Source organism: Corvus hawaiiensis, chromosome 8 (assembly GCF_020740725.1).
Source record: "Corvus hawaiiensis isolate bCorHaw1 chromosome 8, bCorHaw1.pri.cur, whole genome shotgun sequence".
Lineage (NCBI taxonomy): Eukaryota > Metazoa > Chordata > Aves > Passeriformes > Corvidae > Corvus > Corvus hawaiiensis.
Window position 1 is genome coordinate 24,242,139 of NC_063220.1, and position 6,000 is coordinate 24,248,138.

Below are 6,000 nucleotides of genomic sequence, written 5' to 3' on the forward strand. Positions count from 1 at the left end.
CACCCTGCAACTCATCTCATTTAATCCTAGGAAGCATAAGGACTACACATCAGTTTTAAGTGCAGCTTATCCTGAGTCTTAGGATGCATTCATACCATGTATGCTCTGTGACATCTGTCATATGGTTATGTAAAAGTTTCCGATGACACGCCTGACTGCTAATCTTGGATCAGGGTCAATTCTAGTCATCGTTCCATGCAGCAAGGGGAGGGTTGCTGGTACCTTTGTGCCTCACCAAGCCCAGTATCATTCATGAACACAGTGCCACCATTCTCTTCTTGAATATTTCTCTGTAATAGCTTTTTTTTTGTATCATGTGACATACATATTTATTTATATCATTCTTTTGTCACATAGCTCTGTGACCTTATTATTTGTAGTAAAAACCAAATAAAGGCCATGATAAGATATCCAAAGTGAATGAGCCATTAGAAACTCTACAAGTAAAAAAAAAAAAAAAAAAAAAAAAAAAGTCAAAAATCTTAAAAGCTATCAGTAATCATCCCAAATTTTTCAAAATGCAGCATATCATATAAAATTTGTGACACACTATTTAGTATTTGTCACATGTCAGATATTTTCATTAGTCCACCATTTTGTTCCTAAATCTTGTTTTGTATAGGAAAACCCACTCAGAATCTGACATTTGTACACAACAAAAGTTAGAATTCTGAACTCTAGACAAATACTTACAAGCACAGGAGTGGTATAAGCACAGTGTGGTTGGAATACTTCATTGTTTTTCTTGGCTGCTTGTTTGCTTCACTATTAGAAACTTCAACTTTCAAGGATTTCCCAGTATTCACTTTCGGGAACAAGTGCCTTTATTGTTCCTACAGTTTTGAAAGAAGTATCACAGAAGATGGACGGTGAATTCCTAATTCAGAATCATATTTATTCTAAGTAGCTGATGCTTACTGACATGGTTCCTTAATCAAGGATGTTTGTGACCTGTATGTCAAGTCAAAATGAACAGTGACTGAGCTACCAGCAATAGTTCACAGGAACAATGTAATGCATAATTAACACAGTCTAGAATATGGAAATCTGTACAAAAGCAATTCGGTGATAGAAATAGCAAAGGAAAAAGCCTGCCCCACACATTTTTAGAAAGCCTTGATGATGCCATATTAAAAAAAGCCAGTAGGTTTACCAGCTGTTCACTCTCATTCCAAAATTCGAGTTAGGGGCATGAACCAGGTGTCACTTTCCTCCTCCCTTGCTACAGGTCCAGATCTAACCCCTGGCATTTGACCTGAATTCAAAACAGAGACCTGCATAGTTAAAATTATGAACATGTATGTGAGCTGAGCTGAAACAGCCAGCGCCCTTTGCAGGGAGTGCAAAACTCACATTTGTGTGGATGGTCAGTGACTGTACCATTCCATTTCTGTGACGTTCTTCACTAAATGTAAGTGTACAGCTAACCAAAGTATCCAGGTTTAATTCTACAAGAAATATCACCATTTTAAAGTTTCAATTTGGATACAGAAATACAAATTTTCAGGAAAATATTAATTTTCAGAAAAATATAATTTGACATGAAATATTTAATGTTAATTTCTATTTTATAGCACAAGTTAAATTGATTATTAAGAAAATACCGAACTAATTAAACAAAACAAATCAACAAACCCCTTGAGTCTGGAAAAAGTATAACTGTTTCACTCAGTATGAAATACCAATTTTCCAAAACTTCCTTCATTATAGCAGCAGTAATAAAGCATTTTGTGACATTACTAAATTGTGAAATGACGTAAATAATAACAAGGATACAGAAGATAAAAAAATGCATGACCTATTATGCTTTGTCTGCAGGAATTACAAACGAACATCATCTTATCATATTTTTATGAAAGTAGGGTGCAAAAAAATTCTTAGTGTTGCAGTGAGGAGCAGCTGAGAATGGTTAATGGTAGGCATTTGGCTACAGTGCTGATGAGACCACTGAATACTTTGGTGTCTTCCCAGTGTCTCTGTTGTTGGTGCATCTGACCGGCTTGTGATTGGGCAGGGGGCATTTCAACACAAAATAAAATAAATATATGGGAAAGTATTTTTTTTTCATTCACTTGAGCCTGAGTTATGCACAACTGCACCTCTTCTACCTAGGTACATCGAAAGAGGACAGTGAGGCACTGACCTGACCCCTCCTTGTAGCCATGCTCCCATCAGAGTTAATATCCCAGTGAGCTGATCCAGGCCGGAGAGAACAGCCATGTTAGAGTCCCAGAAAAGCCTGGAGAGAGAGGGAGGCACATGTGTCCTTGTATCTGACAGGCTGCAGTGTCAAACAGTGACACATTACAAGTATATCCCCCCAGGGGTGTTGCGAGCTGCTGCTAAACAGGCTGTTTGAGTAGTCCTGGAAGGGATTTCCTGGAGCCCACATGGCTACCACTGGGCTATCCTTCTGCACTGTTCCCCCCTCCTTTTCCTCTTTTGTACTATTAAATCTCCATAAGGTTGTGCCCATGCAACTTTGAGATTTTGCATTATCTTTCTGTTCCAACACTGTGCAATAAAAGCTTTCTTTTAGCATCTGGCTACACTGGGTTTTCTTCTGTTTGTGAGCCATTTTCCAGTCTCTCTCACTTCCTTTGGGGCCAGTATGCAAATCCAGGTTGTGTAACTGCTCCCTCACTCATTCTCCCACTTGTAAACTCTCCCTTTGTGTGGGCCCTGCTGGCTCTCAGTTTACTGTCTCTGCTGCCCTGTTACACTCTTATGCTTCTCTCTGGGTAGCCCTTGTGTTCATGGGCATGATTTTTCTCAGTGAACAAGTGACACATTTAATCAGAACAGCCATTGCCATTTCCAAGGCCTAGAGTGCAGGCAACATGCAAGGTAGTGTCTGTGATTGTATCCTGTTTTAGTCAATCTGATTTTCCAGCCTTGATAGCTAAACCAGACCTCTTAATATTTACATTTCTTTCCTTAAACAATGTTTACTTGTCAAAACTGTAAAATGACAGACACAAAGAAAATAAAAGACTTGTTGTGCTGATTCCACTGTGGAATGCATCAGTTAAGTGTGAGGCTGAGAGAGTATGCTCCTTTTATACCAGTTACTAACTTTTTTTATGTTTGTTTGTTGAAATATTTCTTTTTTTATTTCAATAGAGTAAATCTGAAGCCTGTTTATTAGAAACTCAGTAATTATACAGTAATTATATCACTGGTGATAGGTTACTGCTTGCCCTTTGCCTCTTGATTATCATTACAAGTAAAATGAAAACAGTAGAAACCTGGCTTATTTGCCATGCAGACAAGTGAGTCCTTGAGGAAAGGTGTAGAAATCAAGTGGACATTACAGCCACAGTGTTTGAATGTTGCTGCCTGCAACTGCTTTGGGTATGCAACAACTACTCTTTTTGAAAAATACTATTTGTCACAGCTTTCCTTTCTGATAAAAGCTTTGAAAAGGAAATCCTGGAGTAAGAGGCATTAGAGTGGGGTAGTTAGAGGGAAAAAGGTGTTCTGTATTAACTTCTCCATGTGATTATGCAGGAAGAGGGCTTATTAGCAAGTGGTAGAGAAAAGGAAAAGATTTGTGTATTTGTCCTCATGAATTCAGCTGTGGAATCCTTTGAGCCTGTGTCCTCCATGGACTTTCTAAAAGATAGGTTTCATAAACAGCTGTATCAGGCCAGCATCAAAAATTACCTTTAGTAAAGCAATACATTTTATTTGTGACAGATAGAACAAGTTCTAAGTGAAAGCAGACAGTAGGAGCCTTTCAATTAAGGAATGGAGACTATGTCCCAGTTCTGGATCTCATGCAGAATCTGTGAAGATTTTGAAAACAATGTTTAGACTAAGTATTCAATGAATGATCTAAAATAATAATACCTGAAAATTATGCTTCACCCAGAGACGATAGATAGAGAGAGCATCTTCAATTTAGAGAAATCTGTTCTTCAGATTCCTTGGAAAAAAGCATCAGCTGCACTTGGCACAGCTGGGGGGAAGGTAGAAAATATGCCTGTCAATCATACATGTAATTTCTGATATCCAAGCTGTTCCAGGGCCACTTGGCACCCCAAAGTACTTTAAACAAGCAACAGAACTTCTCTAGCTCATGACTTGCCATTAGACTTTGTTTCAGCCCCCAGGGGTCTTTGTAACTTTTCTGATGCACTACTTTGTCCAAGCAATCTATGCAAACCACAGACTTCCCACATTCTGGAAGACTTTCTCAAAGACCAAATCCACCTATCAACAAAAAACACTAAGAAACTTGAAAATTATCAAGGAATTTGAATTCCAAAGGAAAAAAAAAAGAGCTAAAGCATTTTGGAATAACAAGGCCATCAGTTCCAGGAAAGACCTTTTGTAAAACACTCAAATCCTTGAACTGAGGCAGAAAACTAGTGAAGAACAGAGGCTTAAGGTCAATATATAGAAGATAACATCCATGATAAATGTCATGAAAATCAATTATAAACAATTAAAATATGTTAAAAGCTATGAATCAAGTGAATCAGGGCTAAGCAATATGATTACTGGGGAAAAATGATGGGAAATGAGACAGTACAAATTGATGGAAAAAACAAGAGTCTCCAAAAATCAGATTTTTTTTTAGCTTTATATGAACAACAATGACATTTCAAAAAGGAATATGGACATTCACTATGTATTATGTTATTTGAAGGAAATCAGGAAGTAATAAAATATATTCTTGACAACTGATGAAATAAACAAAGTTTTTAGAGTAGGAGACATTTGGGGCATGGTGAATTTTTCAGCAATGAGAAGGAGAGATTTGGTCTGAGGAAGTAAAAGTAGGATAAACAACTAAGAAGATGAGAATTTAAAGGTATGTAAGAACTTTAAGCATCTAATTTAATCTGTGGAAAATATTGGTGATTAGAGAATATGCAATATGGGACTTCAGCATTAATAAGGGCAGATAATGTTTTAGTGGACCTATTTATTTTCCAGACATCTGTGTCTGGGCCAACAGAATTAATTATGAAATGTTCCTCCTGCATTAGGTTGAACTCAGCTGACTGTGGTTAAAGTTTCACTCTTTCTGTTAGGTTGAAAACTGTCTCTGAAACCTAATGATGTGGAGTAACATGTTCATACAAGTTACTAATGATGCTTTTATGTTGATTCAAATATGTAAATAAGTATCACTGTTAACAAGAGGTTGGTTTAATTCATTAATATGTGCTCTTTTTTTGTTACAATAATACATTATTTTTAATTCTTTGCCTCTTAGTGAATTTTGACTTAACTAGGGGATTATATTGAAGAAGAATTTTCAGTTTCCTCATTCCTCTGATGTTAATGAAAACCAAAAGCACTGATGCCACTGCACTTCTCTCTAATGCTATTCTGGCACGGTGCATTTTATTAACATTTTTTCTTTAGAATTAATGAAAACATGCAATTCAGTGAGTGAAAGGTATAATAGATAGGTTGCTTCTTAGCCCTGTTTGCTTTTATCCTTTCAGATCCTAAAGATTAGCTATGGGAATATATATAGTTGGGACTTGCAGGGTGACTTTTAAAGGTGAAGATCTTCCTTAAAGCTGGATTTTGCCATTGTTTTCATTACCAACGTTACAGCAAGGTAAAAATCACTAACTGATACCAGCAGTGATAGCAATATTAGCAGCAGTGAAGTCTCTCAGTTGCAAGAGGGTAGAGGGGAATAACACTGAAAAACCAGAGTGAATTGGCAGCCACCACCTCAGCAGGACTGTTTCTCCCATGTCCTTAGAATGTGGAAGAATTTTAAAAATTCTTTCTTTTCCTTTTGTTGTATTATGTAGTTAAAAGCTTTACTCCTTGCTCCTCTCAGGGCTTAAAGAGTCATCAAAGAGTGTGGTGGGCTTTGTAAATGATGGATAAGATTTCTTGAAATAGCCGCTCAAAGTTACACACATATGTGTGAAAATGAAATAATCTCAAAAGATAAATATCTCTCACTTATCTCTCACTAAAAATCAGTTCACACACCTTTTTTGATAATCTTGGGTGCATAAATAT